The following is a 26,848-nucleotide window of genomic DNA, read 5'->3' on the forward strand; positions in this document are numbered from 1 at the left end:
GGGCATCAACATGTGAACCTCTTGTGTGAAGCAGGACAACCTCAGTGAACTGGAGCTGCGTATTGTTCCTATTGACATGCCTGTGTTAGAGCAAGTAGAGGGATCTGAGAAGCATCTTCTTCAGGCCAATAGGGGATGCTGGGATTACTCGGGCTCCCTGCACTCAGCCTTCCTTTATTTCCTTGCATCTTTACAACACAAATTAGTAAAAGCACTTGAGATCAACAAACACTTTTCATATATTCAGTACAGAAGCCATGTATTAAAGAGTGTGTAGAAGAAAATAGCCCTTGCTGTTCTCTGGAACTGAAGGCAAACTGAGATTATCAGAAAATCCTATTCTAAGATAGTGCCTTGAGTGAGAAAATACCAAAAAAAAGTTTTAAGCAAGTTCATATCAGGATAAATATCCAAAGTCCAAGTCCAAGAATTCCTGTGAAGTCTTTACATTATGAGACATCTCTTTTCTTGCAATTTCAGTTGAAGTCTGTAAGACGAGATGTAGGTGTGATGTTACAGGTAAAACAACACACAACACAATGGAAAACACAACATTACAACACAATAGGAAAGACTCAAAAATATACTGTTATATACTATTTTGTGTAATTTTTCTCAATTTAAAATAAGGGAGGTTAAAACTACAGCAACTGCCTGCCGAAATAGCTCAGTTGGGAGAGCGTTAGACTGAAGATCTAAAGGTCCCTGGTTCGATCCCGGGTTTCGGCAGAACATTTTGTGCAGCACAAGCAGGGGACCAGGCCCAGCCAGCATGGCTTCATGAAAGGCAGGTCCTGCCTGACCAGCCTGATCTTCTATGACAGGGTGACCTGCCTAGTGGATGAGAGAAAGGCTGTGGATATTGTCTACCTGGTCTTTGGCAAAGCCTTAGACACTGTCTCCCACAGCATCCTCCCAGAAGAGCTGGTGGCTCGTGGCTTGGATGGGTGTACTCTTCACTGGGTAAAAAACGGGCTGGATGGCCGAGCCCAGAGAGTTGTGGTGAATGGAGCTAAATCCAGTTGGTGGCAGATCATGGCCCTTGTTCCCCAGGGCTCAGTGTTGGGGCCAGTCTTGTTTAACATCTTTGTCAATGGGCTGGATGAGGGGACTGAGTGTGCCCTCAGTAAGTTTGCAGATGATACCAAGTTACACAGGAGCGTTGATCTGCTCGAGTGTAGGAAGGCTTTGCAGAGGGATCTGGACAGGCTGGATCGATGGGCTGAGGCCAACTGTATGAGGTTTAACAAGGCTCGGTGTCGGGTCCTGCGCTTGGGTCACAACAACCCCATGCAACGCTACAGGCTTGGGGAAGAGTGGCTGGAGAGCTGCCCGGCAGAGAAGGGCCTGGGGGTGCTGGTGGAGAGCCGGCTGAACATGAGCCAGCAGTGCGCCCGGGTTGCCAAGAAGGCCAACAGCATCCTGGCTTGTACCAGGAATAGCGTGGCCAGCAGGAGTAGGGGAGTGATCGTGCCCCTGTACTCGGCACTGGTGAGGCCACACCTTGAATACTGTGTTCAGGTTTGGGCCCCTCAGTAGAAGAAGGACATTGAGGTGCTGGAGCGTGTCCAGAGAATGGCAACGAAGCTGGTGAAGGCTCTGGAGAGCAAATCTTATGAGGAGAGGTTCAGGGAGCTGGGGTTGTTTAGTCTGGAGAAGAGGAGGTTGAGGGGAAACCATATCGCTCTCTACAGGTACCTGAAAGGAGGTTGTAGCGAGGTGGGTGTTGGTCTCTTCTCCCAAGTTACTAGTGATAGAATGAGAGGAAATGGCCTCAAGTTGCATCAGGGGAGGTTTATGTTGGATATTAGGAAAAATGTCTTCACTGAAAGAGTGGTCAGGCATTGGAAGAGGCTGCCCAGAGAGGTGGTGGAGTCTCCATCCATGGAGGTATTTAGAAGACTTGTAGATGTGGCACTTCAGGGCATGGTTTAGGAGACATGGTGATGTTGTGTTGACAGTTGGACTTGATGATCCTAGAGGTCTTTTCCAACCGTAATGATTCTATGATTCTGTGATTGTCTTGCTGTTTGTGTAGACACCATTAATGGTGTAGACGCCATTTAATATTACATTAGTGTTCATGCAATGCTTTACAGACAAGTATTTGGTGTCTTAGTAAGTATATAGTTCAGACAAAAAAGAGGTGAAGTTAATTTGAGAGTAAGACCCTATAGAAGATGGAGACGTCTAGAAGTTTTTGTCAGAGCAGGTGGTATATCAGAAGTATGTAGACAGTGGGTTTTACAAGTTTGTTCTTTTTTCTTCATTTTTTTATTTTCTACCAATAGGAAGCTGATTTTTCTTCTTTGGATTCATTTTTTCAGGATCTCTTATATGCTCTTACGATTTTATTTTTTCGTAATATCTTAAGCTGTGAACTTAGGAAGAGAACATGTGCTAATGCTATTTCTGAGAGACACAAGTGAGAACTATTCAGATACATTTCAAGAAACCATGTCATTTTGCAGGATGCCTTTAGACCAATTTAGTTGGCAAAAGCAACAAAATGATGTGGAGAGAGAGACTGAAGCTCAGTTGCCAATGGCTTTAGTGTCACCCAGCCTTGAATGCAGAATAATATTATTCTTTCATTTATGATACAATTTTGACCATTATCCTGATCAAAGGAACAGCACCATGGGATCTTAACATGAGAAGTAGTAAGAAATCTAGCTATACACACAAGCTTACCTTCAGGCTGAAATTCTGTGGTTTTGAAACAGTTGGAGAGAAGCAATTAAGACTGCACATTGTTGCTAAATATGTTACTTATATGCATTTCAGTCCCATGAAGAATAAAAGGCCTTTAGGCAATTTATTATACGTTAAGTACAAAACCCTTGTGCCAGATGAGCTTTAATGGAGCTTTCAGTGGTGGACAAGGGGAGTGGCGTTCAGGCCTGATGATAGGCAGGACTTTGCTCTGTGTTTTTGCCCTTCTGCAGAAGGGTGTGCTGCAGCTCCTGTGCCCCGCTGCCTCTATATAGTGTTGATTTGGTTCTGAGGTGAGATCTGACTCATGGCAGGAAACAGCAAATTGTCAGTTATTTTAAAAGGGTAAACATTTCATGTTTCATTGCTGTGTTGTAAAGGCTGCTTGAGGGTTCCACTGTCCAAAATAAGCCTCTGAGGGTATTTCTGTAACCACACTTACAGTCCTTCCCCCTAATCTAGGCTGTCAGAAGCTGACAGAGCTGGGGATGGATCTGGGTCATGAAAGGTCTTGAAAGTGACTTTTGTCAGCTCAGTACTGCTGCAGCTATGTGAATCATACTTGATTCTTCCTCCTTGATCTCCTTACTTGTGAGCCTTTGGTCGCAGTGCCATTAATGGGTATATCAGGAGCACAGAAGAAGATAGAACTGAGGTGGGAAAAAGCCTTCCGAGTTGGCTTTCAGGTCACCAGTTTTACTATGTCAGAACCAAAAATAGAACAGGAAACATTGTTTTCAATTTTAACATGGAAAATGCAAAATCCACTTGGCTGAGTCTGTACTATGGGACTTTTCTGCATGTGTTGTTTGTCATGAAATATTTATTGCTCAGAATGACCAAAATTCATTTCTTCAACCTGAAAAAAGTTTCCACCTGCGTGACAGAGTGTGCTGGCTCCCTGCTGGGCATGGAAAATTAACACCATTTCACCTCAAGAGTTAAAAGGGGGATCGGACAAGATAATTTTTCAGCTAACCTCCATTACTACTTTTTTACATAGAAACTTTAAAAAAGGAGAGAATGGCAGCCCTCAGTAGGCACAAGCAGGCCCGAAGAGCGTCAGCCCTATTGCCCAGCTCAGCAGTGCTGATCCAAGGCTGGAGCTCCCTTGTTATTTGCTCTTTGTCCAACCCAGCATTCATAAAGAAATAAAATGAGAAAATATCCATCATCTTGCACTTAGAAGTGGCTCTACAGCAGCAGGCTATTTTCTATGCGGTTAAGGACTCCTGAGTAACTAGATGTTAACAAGACAGTTTATAGCATCCAGTATATGGCAGTAAGCACACAGTACAAAGCCAGCCTTCTCAGCCTAGTTGCCAGTGCAAGCATTTAAACAGCTAAGGACAACAGCATCTTCATTTCAGGTATCATAAAAAGAGTCAAACCGAGGAATATAAAGTTAGAAAAAAAAAAGAAAATTACTGCAAGGACTATATAAAGACAATATTTTTTAACCTACATTTACACTATTATTACTGAAAGTACATTTAACCTAATCAAAATGTCTTTCATATCAATTGACGAAATTAGTCCAGTAGCTGTTAAGCTCATGAGGTCTACCATGCTTTGGAGACACCACATGCTGTCCCCAGATATAATAGCCTGCAACTTTACAGCCATAGAAGGGTGGATCAGTGAAACTGGATGCAGGTTATGCATCTCATTTATTTTTCACTGTTGATGCTGGTTTTTTGGTTGGGTTGTTTTTTTTTTGTGTGTGTGTGTGTGTGTGACTCTGCCTCTGAGGCAATGAAATAAGAATTGTCAACTTAATGGCTGGTACCTGATTTGCTTAAGTTTTCTCGGTCTTGTACGGGATACTGGATTTCTAATGCTGTAGAGAAATTTTCAATGCAGATAAATTGATGTCCTTCAGGTAAAGTTTAAGTGATCTTTAACAGTGAGATATTACTAGTGCTTGCTAATCACAGGTGCAGTTTAAGGTTTACAGAATCTCATCTTGATTTTGTAAAGCTTATGCTTTCCACTAACATCCCTTTTTATTTCTGATTTAAAGAAACTAAGTGCTTACTAGTACACTGTCTACCCTCTCATGCTATAGAAAGCTTTGGAGTATAAATGCCTTCTTCCATCTGCCTCTCAGTCCAGCTGGATGAGCAGTGCATTGGACCTTCCCCATGAACATTGTGTCTTTGTTATGCAAATGATGGGAAGAAACAATTGGTTTGTGTTCCCAAAACCCAGGGCACTACAGGGGTTTGCATTTTTTCATTCAAGTGTGTTTTGATGACTCCAATCCCCAAATCACTCCTCAAAAATGTAAAGTCAACATAAATATTACTGAGATAAGTAAAACCCCTTAATGCTAGAGACTCAGAAGGCCGGACTCTCTGCACCAATAATCAGTGTTATCAGTCAGTAGCTGCACAGACTTTCTGTGGCAATGGTTCAGTTCATTTCAATCTTTTCTTTGCAAAAGTCCTGAGATTTGTAGCTCTGCCCCAGAAAAACTGTATCTGTTGGCCTGACAGCATTCTCTCAGGTTGGGCTACAGGCTCTTGGCTTTTGACTCCAGGCCCTTCATAGACATCGTTTTCTGGATCCAGCTATGTCTGTGGAAGAAAGTACTGACCTCAGCTATGCTCCATTGCTCCTACTATTTCTGCTGATATTTCTAAGGTCAAGTAACACTGTAAAGAACACACCGTAGGGCTTCCTTAACCTTAGTGGAAAAAGAACCCAATGTAAGATGGGGACAGGATGCCGCACTGGTACACACAGCTGATTCCCCACAGCCACATCAGGTGAAACCTGAGATTCCTCCTCTCCGAATACTCTCAGCCTAAGGAGACAGGATCCATTTTGGAACTTAACCTCCTCTATCAACTTCCTCTATAGCAGGTGCTGAAAGTGCTGTCTAGTTTGCTAATGCAGGTAAAATCATGCAGGTCAACTCAATCCATGACACAGGATAACATAAGTGATTTTACCTGAACAAATCAGGAAGTGTTGAAGGGCTCAGCTGGCAGATCTGTACATGTTTTGGCCTCCAGCAAAGGGTGGAGCAGAACATAGTAACCATTCCCTTCTACAGTGGCAAAGCTGGATCTGGCAGAAAGCGGTTGTGACCTTCACTTCCTTCTTTTCCAGAGAAGAAATTTATTTTCTTCCCAACTGGGTGGCTTGGAACCAAACAGCATTGTTCTAGACTTCAGTCAAATGATTAATTTACAGCAATCAGGTAATACCTTTAAGTTCTTGAACAATGCTGAGCAAAGATGCTCTTTTTAAGCTGGAGTGGGGCAAATACTTTGGAGTGTTTGTGAGGGCATTTGGATTCAGGCCTCTTCTCAGTAATCTTGAGGCTTAACAGAGAGATCCTGCTTATTAATTCTGCTTTGAAGCACAAACAGGTAGGCTGCAATGTCGGATCTCATTTTACCCTCAGAGTTTGTCACTGAACAGCTCAGCATCCCTGAATTATTCACAACACAGAGTACCAGCAAATGTCAAGATCAGTAATCATCAGCCAAGCAAGAAAGAAATCTGAGCTGCTGGTGGTGGTTTTGCACTGAATGGAGAGCCCGAGTTTGAGAAATTAGACATTCTTGCTATTTAATGTTCAGAACAATTCAACAAAAACACAAAACTTTGGGTTGGCCACCTATGTGTTCTCAGATTCCACCATTTATCCCATTTTAAAAAAGGGGGGGTTCGTAGCTTTGCTAAGTTTTTATTTCAATTGTACCATTGTAAATGCAAAATAATTTCTCTGATGGTATTAAAGTCCTTCCAGCTTTATGTAGATTCAACAGAAGTTAAGGTCTGGTGCCAGTATCCTCCTGTACTATGGACAGTTCTTGCAAAAACTAAAGCTAGTGCTAAGGACTACAGCCTTCAGTCGTCTTCAAGATTCAGTGCACTGCTGTTATGGCAGGCCCCTATAAGACAGTCTAAGTTAATTCAGCTGTATATTTCATTTCTCTGGCTTGTCAGAAAGCTATAAAATGATGGATAATTTAGATGAGTGACATTCTTGAAAAAGCATTTGCCTTTTGATTGGAGAAAAATGACTTGTTAAAAATAGTTTGAAATCAGGATGTATTAATTAAACTGGGAAAGTGGAAAAGAGAAATCCTACTAAAATGAATTCTGATTATGCACAGGAACCAGCCTTTCTTTGGGTTTATAGTCTGCAAACAACATTTCCGCTTAGCAGAGAGGGTGAATCAGTGTTTGTAAATGCTGTGTCCTTTAGATGAGCCATGAGAAGGCCAAATAGCTTTTTCCATGGGACCAGGAGTTCTCATCAGTAATTAGAGAATGAAAAAGTTGTAATTAGGTGGTGAGGTTGGTAGCACAGGGTGATCGCATTTGTTTGTTGTAATGCAGAGGTTTGGGTTTATTTCATTCCCAAACAAACCCTGTTTCCTTAGGCTGATAATGCGATTCCTACTGTCCAAATAATTTTTTCTGATGTGGCTGTGGGGATTCAGTTGCGTGCACTGTCTCTGCAAAGAGCATGTGAGCTGTGGTGTGCCCTTTTTCCAGCAGAGTAAGGAAACCACAGAGGGTGTTCTTTACTGTGGTGGTTGACCTTAGAAAGACCAGGGCTATCAGTGTCTCTTCTTTCCCAGTTTAAGTGCAGGTGTCTCTGGAATACAGAGAGGAATGAATGGGAGGGAAGAATGAGAAGTCTTCTTTCAAAAATAATAAAGCCCAAAACAACCAGAGAAACCGTTCGTAAGCCATATTTCTCCTACAAGGACAGGAAAAAGAGAGAAATCAATAGTTGTAATTTTAAAAAATTGGAGTGATTCTTTGACTTTGGCAGGGTCATAAAAGTGGATGGATAGCAATGGAGAAAAATAGATTGGGATCTTTTATATCCCTTCAACGTGCTGGTAAGGGGAACTGAATATTACACTCAAGAGCTCTCTCCTGCTGCTTGTTAGCCAGTTATTTCTCTGCTGCCTCCTTACTACCTCCCTTTCTCTAATGTTTATACAAGAATTTAAATAGATAAAATATTAAGGAAAATTTTCTTTTCTCAACTAATCAAGCTTTGCTGTTTGCAACCTGTGGTGTTCCATTCCTTTGGATATTTTCCAGTTATACATACACAATTTGTGGAAGAACAGTCCATCTGATAAAAGACTTGAATTGCTCTTCGCTCAACCCCAAGTCAGTGCTCCTCTTTTTCCTTCTCCTTACATGCATTTCTTTACAGTCCTTTAAGACATTTTTATCTGTCAGGGAGGACTAAAATATCTTTATATTTTCCCATTTCAGGTCATGCTTAGCTAGAAAAGGAAAGTTTCAACAAATGCAAAGTATTTTTGATTATACCTGTACACATCACGTTTTCAGCCCCTGTCATCAGAGCATACCTGCACCATGAATATGGTGTGTAGAAAAGCGAGAGGTAGTCTAGAAAGAGGAGTACTAGCTGGAATTGATGAAAAAGGAGCAAAGCCGATAAAAACTGATGTCATAAGCAGGTAATGAGGAAGTTGCTTTGAAAGAAGAGAGCAGAATTCAAGTTACATTGCGTGACAGTGATAAGGAGCTCTATAGTTTATGACTTACTGTGCCTGAACTCAAAGGAGTTGATCTATTTTATGAGTAAATGAGTAAGGAAGGCTATAACTTACTGGGCAGCTGAAAATATGGTAGTTATTGCTACTGATAATGAAATAAACTTTTATTAGGACTTTAAATTTCACTTTTCTGTTTTACTGAAGCTTTTGTATGCTGTGTGAACAAACTCTGAAGAGCATGTGAAAATGGCCTGCAGAAGGAGCCTCAGGTGTTGAGGTAGTGTGTATGGTGATACAAGGGTAGAAGAGGAGCATTTGATATAAGGGACACAAAGTTAGGGAAAAAATGACTGTATTTCATTGAGTCTAACAGGTTAAAGTCACAACTGTGACAGTCCAAGTAAGGAGGGGTGTGTGTGTGTCTGTGTGTGACCTAAACCCTTTACCCATCCTATAGCCACGTAATGGAGTGGGAGAGGGGAAGAGATGTTCTTTGGAGCCTTTGTGTTAGTAAAAGTGCCCGAGGACAGCTTCAGTCACGGTACAAGATCCGTCATATAGATCCGTCTAGCTTGCGCTGAGAAATGGGTATTTATGCTTTCCTTCCCTTTTTGTTTCTGTGCTTCTCAGAGGTTAAAAAAACAGAAAAAAAAAAAAAAAGACGACAGATTTCCCCAGATCACTTTTCCACCCCTAATGATCTTGGCAAGGTATGGGCTGGGTTTTGTCACCTGTAATCAAGCTAAATGATCACTTTGCAAAGAATTTATCTGACTTTGATTGGAAGTAATCACAAAGTAAAATGCTTCACAATGCAAGTAGAGGGTACAGGAATCAGCGCTTCAGGATGTTGCCAGAAAAGAGAACAAGGTTAGAAAATGAAACAAGTGGTACACACTCATTTTGAAGCATAATGTTCTGTAGGGGAGAAAAGGCATTCTCATGCTGCTTATCTGCCAATTCTTTTCTTCTTGACAACTGTGCAGTAAAATGTATTAAAGTTTGTTCAATTTTTGTTTTCATTTTCTTTCAGTGCTTATACCTTTTCTCAGACTGTTTCCAGCATCGGATAGCTACCCAGTGGCACAGGAAACATCAATTTGTGTTTGATCATCTGGTTTTGAATGTAGCTTAGTGTAAGAGAAGCACAACCTTCCAAAATTTTTATTTGTTATTTCCTTAATAAGTACTAATATTTTTTCATGAAAATTTTCTTTTTGGGGTAGAAGGACATCTTTCATTCAAAAACCCCAAAACTTCAATTGAAGAGTTTACAAATTCTCTTAAGTCTGCTTGAAGAGCAAGAATGGGACAAAAGAATGGGTGCTAAGGGGGAGGGGAGGCAAAACACTCTTATCCCCCAGTAAATGCATGCCTCTTCTGCCATGGCAGTTTGTAACAGTGAAAGTGTCTAATGCATCATCCTTGCCATATGCAGAAGTGAGGACTAATTCAATGCAAGTGTCTACAACAAAAACACGAGGTGCTGAGTGCTTTGTAAGTGGCTCTTAAGGTTAGTGATGGGGTACAATTCTGTTCAGAGTAATGTGAAGTTAAGGGCTTTTTGTCTTGAGGCTGTTAATGAAGGATGTCATCCTCTATGTATAATGGATATAATACTCCATGCAAAGTATTAAAATAATGAGCTACAATGCTAAGAAGATTTCTGCTCTTAGAAATCATTGCCACTAGAATCCAGGCACTTGCGGCTCCTGCAGACTCTGCCAGTACTTAATGTCAGTACTCCTGAGCTACATGCATTATGGGTTCAGTATTTTGGGCATTAGCTGTTGGTTTCTAGTGTATGGAGGAAGGTGTCATACCTACTAATACAGGAGCATTTTGGAGAAGACAGAAATGGTTTGGACTAAGTTCAAATAAAGATTAAAACTGAACAAAATACACTGTCTTGAACTGAAGAAAATGTAATGGACTCAGCTACATCTAAAAATAAAATAAATGGAGAATGTGGGACTTCCAGTTCCTTGGAACTTGTAGGGTTTCTCAATATCTGTTCTGGACTATGCAGAAGGGTCAGGGTATATATGTGATTGCTCAGAAAAGATGTGTATTGTACTGGTGTCTTAAACGGAGCTGGGAGATGAAAAATATTCAGGACAACAGTATGTCTGACATGCACCAATATGGGTGAACTGATTTGTTGTGCTGCTCAGAAACTCTTTGTTCCAGAATCAAAATAATGGATCAAAGAAGTTAGTTGTTTACTAATGGTCTTAGAAGGGCTTTATTCTTTAACAGAATGGGAACTGTTGGCTGTGGGTGAGCTGCAGAATATATGCACATGTATTCCTGGGGTGCTGCATTTTTTCTTTAACGAGCGATCATAAATGCCCCTTTCATATGTCATGTCTAAAAATCTGCTTTACCAGGAGGAATCTAGTGTGTGGCTTGGTGATTTCAGCCCTGTTCTGTTGGTTTAAAAACACAGTCTCTCCTCTGTCCTTAGGGAGAAAATTGTGGTAGTGGTGGTAGTGATGCCTGTCAGAAACAGCAGTGTGCACTAAGTTATCCTCTTTATGCACTGCAATGCTCTCCACAGTCCCTCTGATAATATATGCTGGGGTATATATGGCTCAGATTTGGCTGGGTGAGAGGTTTGGACAGGTGCAGCTGTATCATGCGGTGAAGGAGGACTTCACTGCACCAGCTCTGCTTATCCTGTACATTTGTGGATCTCCCAATATAATTCAGTTTCCCCCTCTGCTCCATGCATCAGAGCCCCCAAAGGCTTTCAGTGGGAAAGTATTGTTAAAACACATCTGAAATACATTGGGTGAATTAAAGAGCAGGTTATCACCACTGATTATAGAGGGAGTTGAAACAATTGGCTTGGATATAGATGTTTACAGCGTGAAGTCTATAAAGACTGGATAACTGAATATTACCCTAACTGTAGGGGACCATCTTTCTGTTCATGCCTCATTTGACGTTTACACCACACACAGCACCAAAGCCAATAGGTTGCGCCTTAAGACCTACAGGGTTTATGTGAGGAGACAGCATTTGCTCGACTACGCGCCACTAAGCATACGGGTTGCATTTCTTCAGCCTGGTGTAAAATTAAATTTTGGGTCAATCATAGAAATCATAGCACAGAAGAGTTGGCAGAAAGCTCCAGATGACATGTGGTCAACCCCCCTGCCCCTGTGGAGAGCTGACACTATCCTGGTTACAGCCGGCAGGTTTTTGTCACTGTTAGTGTGTAGGCTGGACATCAGTTCTGCTGGAAGTTCCCTAGATACATTGTCACCTGAGAAGGCAGACTTCAACTTCACAGTCTCTAAATTACAAAGCAGTTGCACATAAATGAAATAATAAATACTAAATTCATGTCAAGTATGAATATGTAACCAGTAACGAAGAAACTACTTTTAGCTCTGTGCTCTTCATGTAGATTTTAGATTTTGTAAGCAGGAGGGTAGAGGAGCAAATTTAGGAGAAGGAGCACTTGCTAAATAGTTTTTCAAAGCAGATGGGTTCCCATGATCTTACAGTGAGGTGATGAGCTCAATAATTTACGATCTGTCCTGTGTGGAAAGGGGATGCAGTGAGGCATGTGATCAGAGGACATTGTCTTCTCCTTCACTTGTACATGCATCAAAAGTTGACTTTTGAACCTGTGAATCTCTCTCATGAATTGTGGAGAGAAGGAATCCAAAACCCACAACAGGCAGACAAATATGATTGAAAAAAATCTTTGTTTTCCCTCAGTTCCAAATCCTGGTTTAGAACTTCTGGAGTCGACAGCACAACTAGAAGGTGAATTAATTATATGTAGCTTTCTAACAATAAATCATTGAGTTTGAATAGAAGAACCAGGTATATGGGAGCATTTAGATTTGTGGTGCCTGATATCTGAAATTCATTTTGTCAGATGCAGGTTTGCACTCTGCCTAATATACCACTTTCCCATTTCCAGTGTTCTTGAGACATGGCTGAAATAAGATTAAATTTTTCCTGTTCTTATACTGGCAGTAGCTGTCTTCTCCTGTGTTACATATAGCAAAAACCACGGAAGATTCCAGTCTTTACAGCAGGATTCTGTCTTGTGATGGGTTCCAGTGCTTCAGTTTCTCCAGCTACCAAATCGCTCTAACAGTGTTTAGCAGCCTGACATAATGGTATGAGCTTGGCTCATAAAAGTAGTACATGAAGGTTAAATGTAGCTTATTAGTAGAACTTGTGCTGTTCAGCAGCAGGGAAATAGTGAAGAGCATGCTACATGGAATGGGATGGTGATGTTAATGGGACAGCTTCTTAAGATTGCAGTTGTTTACATTACTGTATTATACTAGAAAGAAGTCTATCTGTTTGGGACTTGAATTTGTTTTTTTAAAGGAAAAGGCAGAAAAAACCCAAATGAGCTGCTGAGTTCAGCATGTGGCACCCTGTTGTATGGCCGTGTCCTGTGGGCAGGTTCTGTGAGCAGCCCTGGGCAGGCAGGCTCAGAGTTGAGCAGTGGAGAAATGTGTGTCAGGGCAGCCCTGGTGCTTGCCCGAGTGAAGACCTGGAATTTGTTTTTATCCATGGTTTGCTGTTGCAGTTTAATAGAAGCACCTTTCAGGGACTTTGGACTTGGGCAATTTTCTAAGAGCCATCTCAAAGGACAGTAGGAATCACAGAAGAAAACCAATTAATGTAATCTGGCAGGTAGGCTCTCCATGGAAATGCATCTTTAGTTTTTTTTGGAAGAGCTGAACATATTAAGAGTATTGAGAGTAAAATATTGCAGGAGTGAGAATGCAAAACAGAGGGAGTACACAGGAACATTTACTTTAAGCACAGCTGTCCAGGCAAAAAATGCTTAGGGTACAGGTGACTGGATTCAAACGACTATTTGTGGCAATACTTTTAATTGCTTTTGTAAGAAGCATTTTTTAACTTGCTGGCAAACATTTGAAAAGCTCAGTCAGTCTAGGGGGAAAACAGATTTCTGTGTGTGGCTATTTTTATTTAGATTGCATAATGTACAAACCATTTGTTCCCTGAATAGAAGTTTGTAATGAAAACAAATTAGAAAGTGGCTGGGAGATTTTTATGAAAAAAGAAGTGTGTATGGATGGGTTGGTTTTCTGAACGTGAGGTTTTTTTGTAGTTTCTTTATAATAGCTGAATTTCCCCTTAGGGTTTACAGTGCAGTGTATGCAATTATTTATGAGATACTGAAGTATGATAAATAGAGCATTCTGACATTAAAAAAAAGAACAGCCAAAAACCCACCCAAAGAAACCTCAGGATTTATATTACGTGCCTGCTTTGTATTAACCCTGACCCTCATTATGAAACTCAGAATAATCAGAAATACAAAAGAAGTGATTCTGGTCATACATAGATAAATTAGCAGAAACATGTTTAATCTGATGGCCAAGCGTGTCAAATCTTGTTCTACCTTTTTCAAAATTATCCTTTATGCAATCATTGAAAATATTCAATTTGTTCTGTATAAATCCTGCATGAAGAAACAGATGCATAGAATAGGAATGTATCACCATGGTCAGTGAATCCGGTCCTGCATAACCCTGTAACAGACATTTAGTCTATAAAGGTCTAGGGAGTAACCCTGCCTCAAGCCCACATGCTTCACAGCAGTCTACAGAAGCTGTACATCCAGAGGGGACCAAAAGCTGTGACCCTGATGTGCTCCCCAAACCTGAGTGTTCTGCAGTGTCAGAGCGGTATGAACGATACCAACCATGGCCACAGTTCCTTCCTCATAATTTCAAAGAAGGCTGACCACTTGATTTTTTTTACAAGAATTATTAAAAATGTTCAAATTTCTTCCTAAATACCTTTTAAAATACTTTAAAAGGTTTTTAATGAGGTCTTTTTCTCCCATGACAATGTTCTTGGAATGAGTTGTCTGCAACATGCTCCCTACACCCTTCTTATGTCTTTAGGGGTTAGAACACCTCTCAGCTGGCCTTTTTCCACACTTCTTAGGTCTAGCTCAGCCAGTCTCATGCACTCCGTGCAAGCTTTACCTTTCATTCACTCTGCATGTTCTTGGCTGTTGTATCTATATCTCAAATATTTGCTGCACAGCTCCCATGGCATCTCTTCTCTTTGTTTCTGTGCTCTGCTGTCCAGATACATCTGGCATCTGTGGTCATGGTAAAAGAGAGCTGTGGTGCTGCACACCAGCAGTAATGGGTGAATAGACTTTCCTTGGCATCCCTTGGGAAAGCGCACTCTCTTCTGCTACATAGTGCTTTGTCCTCCCCACCACAGCATGACTTCATATACAGATTTGTTCCAGAAGTGTCACCCAGGGTGTGAAGGAACATGCCAGAAGTAGGTCTAAAAGTCTATAGAGCCCCACAGACCAGTGCGTTTGGGGTGGCTGTGACTTTGGATACCCTACAGCTGCTGGGGGAGGTGTCTTACATGCCTGCAAAAGTCTGCAGACCAGAATGCTGTGTCACAGAACTGCCTTTCATGAACAGCTGTTGCTCTAACAACTGCTTTTTTCTTGGACTGTATTCTTGGGTTGATTCTTACTTCTTGAGGGACTACATGGTGTTTGGACACAAAGGTGATTTTTTTTTAAAGTTGCCTGTTTTTCAGTGAGCTTGTGAGCATGTGTGAATGTGGTGCATGTGTGCATTCATTCTGTACATTACCAGAGGACACGGCATTGGAAAGGGCCAGAAACGCTATAGAAAGGTCAGCAGTGGAGGAATATGTTCCCTTCATTAGACTTATTTAATGGTGTCTACATGGTCACTTCTGGAGCCAGTATTACTTGGTGCATATTGTTCTGTGCATTTTAATATCAGCGTGAATGTTTTGCTATGTGGAACTTGTAGAAATCATAAAACCTAATGATGCTAAATAAAAAAAGCCCCAACTGCCAATAACCTCATTACATACCAAGCCAACTGAACGAACAAACATGTGCATAGAATAGACAGGCAGGATTGATGCCTAGAAATGCACTGGCGTTCAGAACAAAGCAAAACACGATTTAAAGACAGAAGATTGCTGAAGCTCTTGGAACTTTCTTTAAAAATATAAAGCCAAGAAAATATATAAGTAAAAAGCAGGCTAAAACCACCAGATATTTCTGAAGAAGAGCACACCACTCCTACACTAAATATCAGTTTGTTAATTTGAGAATCTACGTTTTCTGTGAATGCATAGAGCAGTTACATGTAGAATGGTGGGCAGAGTCTCCTCTTTCCTTTGTTGCAGTTAGCTTTCATATTTATGTGTTCATGAACTGTCACCATTATTTTTGGCTTTTTATGTACTAAGAATGGCTAGTAGTCAGGGAAGAATACTCCTACATTCTCTGTGGGATCCTCTGTCTTTTACAGACTGGAGGTACAGCAGATACTGGGATCTCAGAAACCTGTTCCAGGGTTAGGAGCAGGGATTGCGTTCCTGGCAGTCACTGGGAACTGGAAGCTGCTGCCTCCCATGTAAGTGAGATGTGTGTGTCAGTAGCACGTTCCTATGTGAGGGTGCTGGCTTCCATCAGGCTCCCAGTGTCTGCCTGTCGTGGCACTGGGAGGACTGCAGAGGAGCTGCCTTTTGCAAAGGCAGGAGACAGTAAATCGGGTGATCACCAGCATTTTGCCTCTCCGAGAGGCAGGGATATATAATCATGAAGCCCACAGGATCTTTGCAAGAGTATAAAATCATCAGCTTTTAGCATGGATGTGAGGCAGTGTTTCCTGCTGAAGCTCTGCACCTATTCCAAGTGTGTTATTGCATTAATTTATTGGAATTTATGCTTTTCCATTGTGACCTGTTCCATAATATGCAAAGAGGCCTCTGCATTTCCACTGACTGATTAGAAGAGAGATGAGTAGCATCAGAATTTTTAAGATGAGTAACAACATGGGAAGAACTTAAAGCCAAAATAATGACAGGCATTAAATGACTAAAATACATGAGATAGAATTAGTAATGAGACAGTGCGGGACCAGGCTGTTTGGTCTTCAGGATCGTCTGCCGACTCCCCTTTGGGAACCAGTTAGCTGCAGACACGGAGCAGGGACAATGCATCCTGCTGTTTCAGAGAACGGGAAGAAGGCTTGGCATGTCCCTGTCCTTGTTCTCCACTTTGATGTCCAGATCACAGGCATTAATGGGTTGCTATACCCTGTAGGTAGATGCTGGCCAGAAGTCTTGGCCTTATTTATGTCTCTTAAACACTGTTTCAGAGGAGTACTAAGAAATAACATTGCTTTTATGTGATTAGTTATTTGGAGGCACTTTTATACAGGCAAATAAAATCTATTATCTTGGCCAGTTCTCTGTGCTGTACTTCATTGGGTTTTGACAAAGGGTGTTGCTCTTCCCATTCTGAAATAGGGCTGGTCCTTAGCGATGATGTTGATGTCTCTGGCCTCTGTGTGGTTGCTATGTTGAGCTATCATGGAAAATCAACCTGAAGGACATACAGTAGCATGAATCTGAAGTAAAGTCCCATTTCTTTTCTAATTTTCTTCTCCTCTCTAATAATTCCTGGGGATTTTTTTTCCCTCATTTCCCTGAGGTCAGCTCTGTGAGCTCCAACTCTCATCAGGAGAACTGGGACAGAGACAGACTTCAGAGTGATCTGAGGGAGGACTGCAACGAGTTTCATAATTGGTTAGATATGGTTCAGATAAGAAATGACTCTTCAGCATGGATTATTTGTGTCTGGAAGGAGGTTAGCAATGACTACAAAGGAATGCATTAAGAAGACTATATGCCATCCGTGTTCAGAAGAGCTTAGATGACTGACTACACAGTCTGGTTTTGGTTACAAAAACAAATGGAAAACTTTTCTATGGCTGTCAGCTCACGCACAGACTTCTCTACATTCTTCTGTTACATAGAAAAAGAAAACAGCAATGTTTTGGTTTTGTGTGGTATTTTTTTGTTTGTTGTTTTGTTTGCTACCTCATTTCAGGGCAGAATGTTTTAACATCTCCTGTTCCTTGAATATGCAGCTTTGTCTCTCCTGGGGATGCCTAATCATGGCATACTTGACCAGATATTCAGATTCAGTATTTTGGTCTCACTGGCCCACCCTAATAAATGTGGAAGCTGAACTGTTCCTAAGAGAGGGGTATTTCTCAAACGCCTAAAGAACTGGTCTTATTATAGAAGGATTTGTTTACTGCTACCTCTGTAACTTCTCATGTGAGCTTGGTTGATTTCTTCAGCCTTTTTGCCCTTCACTTTCCATTTGTAAAATTAGGATGGCTAATTTGTCTGCTAGGAGGTGGATGAGCAAATACCAGTGATGCTGCTGGGAATCTTCTGGCATTAAGTGAGCTCCAAAATATAATGCTAAACAGTCTTTCCTTGCTTTTTTCCAACCTTGTATTTTTAAATTCTAAGATCTTCCAGGATTCTCCCTTACCATATAAATACTTAATATAGTGGATCTCCAGCTTGACCGAGATCCCAGGAGATTATTATAATACAGGTTACAGGACATATTAATATATTGCAAAGGAAGGAAAGGAAGATTCAGAAGTATTTCCCTCCCCGTTTGTTCATGATGTGATCCATCTATTAAACTTTACTATGCACACACCTAAAATTCTGCTTTCACCAAGTCTGCTGTGTTCCCATTGCAGTTAGTTGCAGTTTTGTCACTGACTCCTTGCACAACCAGAACAAGGTCTATCTAGGCATGGAGAGAGGAGCGTGTGGCACCGGAGTCTCTGTCCTATGAGAGTCTGTTCCCATGAACTCTTGAGGGCAGCCCTTCTGTCTGGTGATCCTCTCTCATGCCTCCTTATCTTTTATTTCATCTCAATCCCATGGGAAGAGTTCCTTCACAAGCCCTTTGCTTGCAGAAGGGACCTCAGCTGCCAACCCTTAACACTTGCACAAAGAGGAGATTTGTTAATGTGAAATAAATACAAAATTCGCAGGCATGATAAAATATTGAACAAATCTGCGTGAGAGAGGCATACAGAATTTCCCTCTAGTTCTCAATTCCTTAGTTCTCTCTCTGTGCTCTTGGCTCATCTTATTTCAGGGTAACACAATGGTATTTACTTACTTTAATACATTATTTACATTTTCAGATCTTACTTTGGAGGAATTGCTGTTGATGCCTGGATTTAATTAGCATAGTACTTGGTAACAGCTTAATAAAAATTAAATTACAAGCCATTTATTATTTCTTGGGAAAAGTTAAGATTTATTAGCAGTGTCTCCAAAATTAATCAGTTTGAAACTAGTACTTTTCAAAATTAAACTGGGAAACTTTGGTTTGTTTATTTTTAGGGTGTAATTATGTTGAGTAGGTTTCTTACATGAATTCAACTGTCTCAATTCAGAGCCAGATGCCTGTTATATACTATTACACATTTATTGATAAGCGTACTCTAGAAGAAATCCCATATTCTTTCCTGGAATCCAATGAATGCCTATGAAAGACGAATTATGTTTTCAGAATGGTTGCAAACAAGAAGGTAAATGGGAGCTCACATTGATTTTTATAATGAAATTTCAGTAAAAATATAGAATGATGATAATTCATTCTATGACAAAGAGAAATTAATTCCTGCTGTAACAATAGGAATTACAACAATCTTGTTTTGTTGGGAATATCTGAAAGGATAAATCTGTTCTTATGTAAATATTGTAAAACTTTCAAGTTGAGGGTCCTTACCTAGATTTGCTACTATGTAAGTGCTACCTGGTTACAGCTTTTCAGAGCCCTACCTTGTTTTTGACTGTGTCCAGAGCCACTACTGTCTTTGTAATATCAAAAGTTGAGATGAGTCTTTAAAGTATATTTGCAAAACTTTCTTGAAACTTTTATCTTCCTTCTCCCATCCATGCCTTCCATTTAGGTTTTAAAACTCGAGATGTTGAATTGGTGACATACAATTCTTTTATCTTCCTCCCTATTGTCCCTTTTTCCTACTTTTTGCTAGTGGAAGCAAACAACTGAATGGTTTCCTTCTTGTTTATTCTTTTTTTATTTCTCAGTGGCATTTGAAGACTTTAGCCTCCAAAAAGCTGTACTGTCAAAATGGAGTATAGAAGACTGATAAGAAAGCAACAAAAGAAACTCTGAATGCTGTTTAATCTGTTGCATTCAATTACACATAGGAGTGCAAGAAAATGTGGGAAGGGGGGAAGGATAAAAATAATGAAATTCTGTTGGAGCACATTTTGTTAGTTTTTGGTGGGAGGCTGGGCAGGAAAATTTGTCCTTTGAGGTTATTAGAATGATTGGGGAATTTTTAGCATAAATATTTGTCTCTTCCCCCCTCCTCTTATAATTTGGGATTCCATATTATGTTTTAGCCTTTTCAAAGGCTCAGCAAAAGAGAGGACGGAGCCCCAAAGGCCCTGTTTCCACTCTTTTTTAATATTTAGGAATTGCTGGTCTGCTTGGAAAAGCTAGCTCTTCTGATAAAACAGCGAATCTCAAGGGCAGGGGAGATCATATATGTCATTTTAACCCATTGGGAGCAACAGCTTCTTATAGAGAGAACGTCAATATTTACTTTGAGATCCTGTTTTTATATAGCTTATCACAGAGTCCAGTTCTGTTGTTGCTTGGGGTAATGGGTTCTGACAGCAATTTGCCATTAGAAGCAACCACTTACCCATATCCAGTACCACAGACAGGAAAAATACGAATAGCAGTGCCAGCAGGTTTCTGGGCACTCTGTCTTCCTGATGTTATTTGTTAAATACAGCATATTTTCTCACAATTCGTCAATTATTGCTGCTAGCAAATAGTGTATCACAGCATTGACCTGTATTAATAGAGAGTCTTGTCTGTTATCTGCTGGAGATAACCAATTTCTCAAGCTTTATAGATTTCAGTAATCACTTAATGTAATGACATCTACAATTTTCTATATTGAAAAAGTGGCGAGGATTTTCAGAGGCTTGATTGCGAGAAGTATCTGGCAGTATTTGTGGCAGGCCCTAACATGTGCCATTATTCTTTATTCAAAGTTGTCTGTTGCTCACAAGGCCTTCTGGAGTATTGTAAACACCTGAAAATGTTGGAGAAATATCTGTTGTTACTGGGCTGATGAAAAAGGTTGATCTGAGAGTTTTAGGAACTAAAGTCTATCTCCTGAAGATTACAGATACTCAGGTCTTCTCAAGTTCTATGAAGATAAGTTTTATCTCAGTCTAGATGGGATTTTGAGAGTAGGAGGCTATGTTTAATATCATACCTGATACTTAATGTTTGGTATTTGAAAATTACTGAGGATTCCTGAGCAACTGCCAAGGTACAGTGCTCACTGAAATGAATCAAGGTACTAAAACAGGGAGACAGACAAAGAACCACTTGGCCAGATACTACCTGGTACCCCAAAACCTGTTGTTGATATGTCTAATCAAACCACGTCTCCTTCATTTTCCCTGTTAATAGCCCCATTAATTCTGAAGTGGATGACAAGGAGGACAGTGTCTGTGAGGACGAGTGCCTGGTGTAGAAAACAAGGAGAACAAGCAAAAAAAATTCAAAGCTACCCTGATTACTGATGTGATGGACAAGGTGTAGCAAGGAGAATCCCTGCCAAAAAACATACTCACTTTAAACATGGTTTTCACTGGTGTGCACTTTTACATATCTGGGGAGAGCCTTGTGCCAGGCACCTGTTGCTCTGCATGTGCCTGTGTACATATGGACATTAGCCCATATGCGAGGATAGAGAGAAGTTCATGTAGAAAAGGAGGAGTGAAGAATGAAGCCTGTATTTTCCATTTCCCTGTCCCATCACCCAGACACAAATGTGCTTAGTAGGAAAATTCAGACTCAACCTTTCATGATGCAATGAGAAGAGGGACTGTGAGTGTGGCACAGGGTGTGAAAAGTAATACTCAAAGACAGCTAAAGCGACATGATTGCTTTTGCAGAGGTGGTGAGCAATGTGTATGTAACCTCCTTCTCAGCACTCCAGAAAGGAAATTGAACTCCATTCCCATCTAGTTGGTGAAGTAAGAGTACCATCAGAGGAGGAGATGATCTGAAGGGTTCATTTTAACATTTCCCTTCTCTCCAAAGGATTTTTTTAGTTTGTAGAAGAGTCAAGTTATTATGCATATGGTTTAGAAAGTAGCACTCGATATAAAACCATTGCCCAGATGAAGGTGCTGAATAGTCGTTGTGAGGCCAAGGGCAGTAGTCTGTGATGTCCTCCATCAGACTGCATCGTGCAATTTGCATTGCTTGAGTGCTGTGGCAAGGTTTTGGTCTGCTGGTTGCACTGAGAGAAGGGAAGGACTCCTGCAAAAACACTTTGTGCATTTATGTATTCCTGACAGAAAATAGATTGTAGGCTGGTGTCGTGGTTTAGCCCCAGTCAGCAACCAAGCACCACGCAGCCGCTCGCTCACTCCCCCCTCATGGGACGGGGAGAGAATCAGAAGAGTAAAAGTGAGGCAACTCATGGATTGAGATAAAGACAGTTTAACAGGGAAAGCAAAAGCTGTGCGCAGAAGCAAAGCAAAACGAGGAATTCATTCACTCCTCCCCATGGGCAGGCAGGTGTTCAGCCATCTCCAGGAAAGCAGGGCTCCATCACACGCAATGTCTACTTGGGAAGACAAATGCCATCACTCCAAACATCCCCCCTTCCTTCTTCTTCCCCCAGCTTTATACACTGAGTACGACGTCATATGGTGTGGAATATCCCTTTGGTCAGTTGGGGTCAGCTGTCCCAGCTGTGTCCCCTCCCGGCTTCTTGTGCCCCCGGCAGAGCATGGGGAGCTGAAAAAGCCCTTGACCAGTGTAAGCGCTACTTAGCAACAGCTAAAACATCTCTGCATTATCACCGCTGTTTCCAGCACAAATCCAAAACACAGCCCCATACTAGCTACTTTGAAGAAATTTACCTCTATCCCAGCTGAAACCAGGACAGCTGGGAATTTTAAGAGTGCTCCAATGACTTCAGATAACAAGCTCAAGGATTTGGCCTCCTTAATCATTCATATGCCTTTAAAACTCCCAGAGGTATCCCCATGCCATAGGTTTCTATAGGTAATGGTGTTTTCATTAATAATTCCTCAGTGGAGTGTTTTGCATCTGCCTCTTTGTGTTGCTCTGTGTGGTACTTAGGAGCTGTTCCTCCCGAGCCTAGATCACTTGCCTTGTTAATCGTAATGAAATAAAAATGCTACCTCGTCAATACTTAGCCTAACCTTCCTGCTAATTACAATCCTTAGCAAAGGGTTAAGTGTCATGCTATTTTACTTTTATAGCTGGCTGTAATTTTTCTTGTTGGACTCATTAGCACCAATTGCCTTTGAAAATGCCTTTCAATTAATGTAATTTTCACATATTTCTTCACGTTCCAGTTATCTTGGAAAGGATCTTGATCAGGAAAAATTGGTGTGTGATGGGAATTGTGGAATCTGGAACCACCAAATAACTCAGCACATCTTATTTCCCAGTAAAGAGTATTTGTATTAATTTTCAGTGTAATTAAATTAATTGTTCAACTAGGTAAGAATTTTACAGAGTTTAGTGACATAAAGCGGAGTTTCTGCTGTACGTAGTAGGTGTGGAATATGAAAACACATGGGGACTCTTTCAGCTCTTAAGTTGCAGCTGCAGCTGATCCTGGATGAAATTGCTTAGAAGGTGAGATGACAATGAAAAATAATTTAACTTTTGAAAGAGTTTTCAGGGACTTCACAGCTTTGATTTTGCACATTTCTGGGCCTGGAATATTATGCCACCTACACACAGTTCTAAGCACCCTTAATACAGGGAAGTTGTGGGTGGTATTCTGTCAGAAGGGATTTAATCTAGTGAACTCTGTTGACCTTGTGGTCTTTTTGTTAAGCTGAATGCCATGTGTCTGACAAACTAGTTACCCAGCTAGCTTCTTTGTGATCAACGCTCAGAAATGGAGAATTCTCCTGTCTTGGTGCTTCTTCTCTGATCAGATCCCTCTAAGAGTCCTTAGGCATCTCGTCTATTATTCTGCATGTAACTGTTGAATGGTAGAGTCGTTTAATTTGCATCCACTCCTAATACATAGGATGTGTTAAAACTATCAGCTGTGCTGCTGCTTTTGTGCATCAGCACAGATGCCATCGTGTAAGGAGTTCAGAGATGACCCAATGGGGATACAATTTATATTTGAACTAAATAGATAGCTCTTTATTGCATGATTCCCAAATGGGATGAGAAACAACCTCCTTTAAGTAGCTGTTGAACCCTAAGTCATATGGACTCATCCGAAGGGTTTAATTAAGAATCATCAAATTGAATGCAGTAGAAGAAGACATGGATATTTGTGCACCATGATGGCCTTTCTGAAAGGCCATTCAGAAACCCTTTCTGAATATGGTTCTTCCAAAGAATTTCTCCAATCCTCTCCATACTTACCTTGTACGTTTATACATCCTTGTTCTTCTCCTTGCTAACACACAGAGAAGGCTGACTTATGTTGAAAAAAGCCCCTGAGAGATGACAAGAGACAGAGGGTGAATATCTTTTTTAACAGCATTCTGAAGCAGTGAGAGGCATCTCACGCCCTTTCTGTGAAGCAGCCTGAGTGTGATAGGATGGAGGAAATGAGGACACAGCATTATGTCAGTGGGCGAAAGGACATACACTTCTAAGAAAAGGTAACAAAAGAGGCACCTAGATCCTTAAATTTTGGGTTGATGTCCCAACTCCAAAATGTGAATTTTGATTTGCTACACCAAATGAAGATTCTTAGTATCACGGGTCCTCGTGGAAATTAATCACTTATAAAATACACTGTATTTTTATTAGAAAGCCTTAGCAATTTGAGGCCACTAGAAATAGAATTTTTAAGAAAAGCATCAAATATCAATACATGCATCATACAGTAATAAGACAGTAAAAGTGCAAGGTACTGAACAACTGTTCGCCCAACTGTATTACCAGCCAGTCTTAGCGGAACACAGATGATTTTAAAAATACTTAGATTTTTTTTGAGGGGCATACATCCTATTTTGGGCTCTCTGTCAGGATTGTGCCTTTCAGGATTTGGGTTTCTAGCAAGACAGTGACGTTCTTGAAATCATTACAGGGAATCCCTTACCTCATTGAAAAAAAAGTGAAGACAAAGTGTGTATTTATATTATGGCTTACAAAAAAGGAAGCTTTTATCTTTCTACTTTATGGAACTTTTGACTCTAAAACAGCAGGGAATCCTTTCTGATGTCACATCCTCATCGGAGAAAATGTTGACACATAACTTTCTTTGATCACTTCTGAGTTAGACTCAGTATAACTTAATGCATGTATCCTCTAAATTTGATCTGTTATTGTAAATGAGATCAACACATTGAATGGGGAGGAAATTAAGAGGTGAAGCAGTAAATTTATTTGGCTGGGGCATCAGGGATCAAGGGGTGGGACACAGCTTCTAGAAAAATTATTTTGACGTCATCTCACCTGTCTCAGTCAGTACACAATCCAGTGGAAAAGTAGTGTACACACAATTCAACATCATACTATGTCTACAGATAACAGCTGCTGAGACAAACTAAGCCTGACTAAGGAAACTCTTGGAGGCACTTGTGGTGTTGACTGTGTAAAGATTTCATGCTTTCTGCATTCAATCAGTTTGTTTTTCTCTTGAGGCTTGCAGCCTCCATTTCTTCCCTGCAGATTACATCATCTGAACACATTGGGTTTCTGTAGACCTCACTGCTAAAGTGAATGTGCTTAATACCACTTAGTGAAGAGAGAAAGAGCTCCCACACTGTTGGCTGAGGTTACTTACCCTGTCCCACTTGTCAAGAAGGTTATGTGGGACCGAGCTCTGCAGGTCACATTCTCCCAGGACTAAGGAGCCTTATTTCCAACAGGATTTTTTACAGAGCTGCTTGGAGAGCTACAACATTTCCCCTGCCACAGACAATGACTCACACAGAGCTGCTTTAACAGAGAAGGATTTGTAATAATCTAGATGTACTGGTTTTTTTTTCACAAGGAATAATGAGCAAGAATTCAGTGAAACTGTTTATAATGGCCATGAGAGTGACTTCTCTGACTGCTATGGCAGTTTGGTGTGTAAGTCAGTCCAGTTAATGTGCCAGAAAACAGATAATAAAGATTTCAAGTGTGCTGTCGCCAAATCATTGGAGTTAGCAGACAATCATCAGTCTCAATTTCACTGTACTCTGAGCAGTGCATAGTGTTAAGTCATTCAGCGGGGGGGACCCGGACTGCTCAGCTGCACACCTTAGACCCTCTGCTGCAGAAATACCCTTTCAGTTAAAAGTCAGAGCCTGTTTTTTGCAAATGGATGAATTTGTGTTCTGCCAAACATTTGATTTCATGTTTCTGTGGTGTTTGTCCTACCTTGGGTTCTGGTGGCTCTAATGAAGGACACAGCAAATGTAACATTGATTCTAATTTAGTCCTTTCCCTGCTTACACTCAAGAATATCTTCTAGTAAGAGAAACGCTAAATCTCTAGTATATGTGCAACTATCTTTTTCATTATAGACTGATTTCTATATAACAGCTAGTTATTATGTTTTTATATATACTTATATATATTTTAATTATATTTAACAGTGCAGTTGTCACAGAAATTGGGAATAAACCTCATAACACCAATGTAGTGTTAAAAGGCAGGCATTCTTTATTCATGGCACCGGATGCACGGGGGATGACTCCTCCTAAGGTGCATACCTTACACACCTTTCCCATGTGATTTATATAGACCAAAAATATACATATTCATTTTATCCATACCTATTCAATATTATTCTCTTTGGTGACTGGAACAAACTTGCTCACTTCACGTGTAAATTCTTGCGTAGACTCAGTTGTCCTTTCCCATTGTTCGCTTTTGAGTAGGTGGTATTACTTGAGTAGGTGGTCCATGAGTCGGTGGTCGCGATCTCCCCCTGCCGGAATTACCTTTTACCTACTTGGTTCTTAATCTTGGCAGTCCTGGCCAGTTTTCTCAGTCCACTACACTAAACCACATTTTGTCATCCTCTTCTGACGGAAACACATTGTCTGTTGTTTCATTCGCATTAATGATTACCTAGAGACTAAAATCCAGCTCAAGGAATATACTGATTTGTATACTCCATGTCCCCAGACTTAATGTCCAGTTGGATAGGGCTGTACAAGGAGTATAGCAACATCCATGGTTGGTTAATTCCATCACCCTGGCTACACAGTGACAAAAGGTTGTTTGTGCGATGAGACGATCCCGGTCACAAGACCGAGATGAGCAGTCACTGCATCAGGCTGTCGTGGTTCAGCCCCAGTCAGCAACCAAGCACCACGCAGCCGCTCGCTCACTCCCCCCTCATGGGACGGGGAGAGAATCAGAAGAGTAAAAGTGAGGCATCTCATGGATTGAGATAAAGACAGTTTAACAGGTAAAGCAGAAACTGCATGCAGAAGCAAAGCAAAACGAGGAATTCATTCACTCCTTCCCACGGGCAGGCAGGTGCTCAGCCATCTCCAGGAAAGCAGGGCTCCATCACGCGTAACGGTTACTTGGGAAGACAAACACCATCACTCCAAACATCCCCCCCTTCCTTCTTCTTCCCCCAGTTTTATACACTGAGCACAACGTCATATGGTGTGGGATATCCCTTTGGTCAGTTGGGGTCAGCTGTCCCAGCTGTGTCCCCTCCCGGCTTCTTGTGCCCCCGGCAGAGCAT

The 26,848-nt window shown here is 41.0% G+C and overlaps 1 long non-coding RNA gene and 1 other non-coding gene across 2 annotated transcripts in view; both read left to right on the forward strand.

Annotated features, from left to right (window-relative positions):
- The window catches only part of LOC135315015 (uncharacterized), a 334,179-nt gene that overhangs the window by 72,331 nt on the left and 235,000 nt on the right, over nt 1-26,848 (forward strand). The gene's annotated exons all lie outside the window — the stretch shown is intronic.
- TRNAF-GAA (transfer RNA phenylalanine (anticodon GAA)) lies at nt 657-729 on the forward strand. The gene has a single exon. It is a non-coding gene; the product is annotated as a tRNA-Phe (tRNA).

The sequence above is a fragment of the Phalacrocorax carbo genome, chromosome 9, assembly GCF_963921805.1.
Source record: "Phalacrocorax carbo chromosome 9, bPhaCar2.1, whole genome shotgun sequence".
NCBI classification, from domain to species: Eukaryota; Metazoa; Chordata; class Aves; order Suliformes; family Phalacrocoracidae; genus Phalacrocorax; species Phalacrocorax carbo.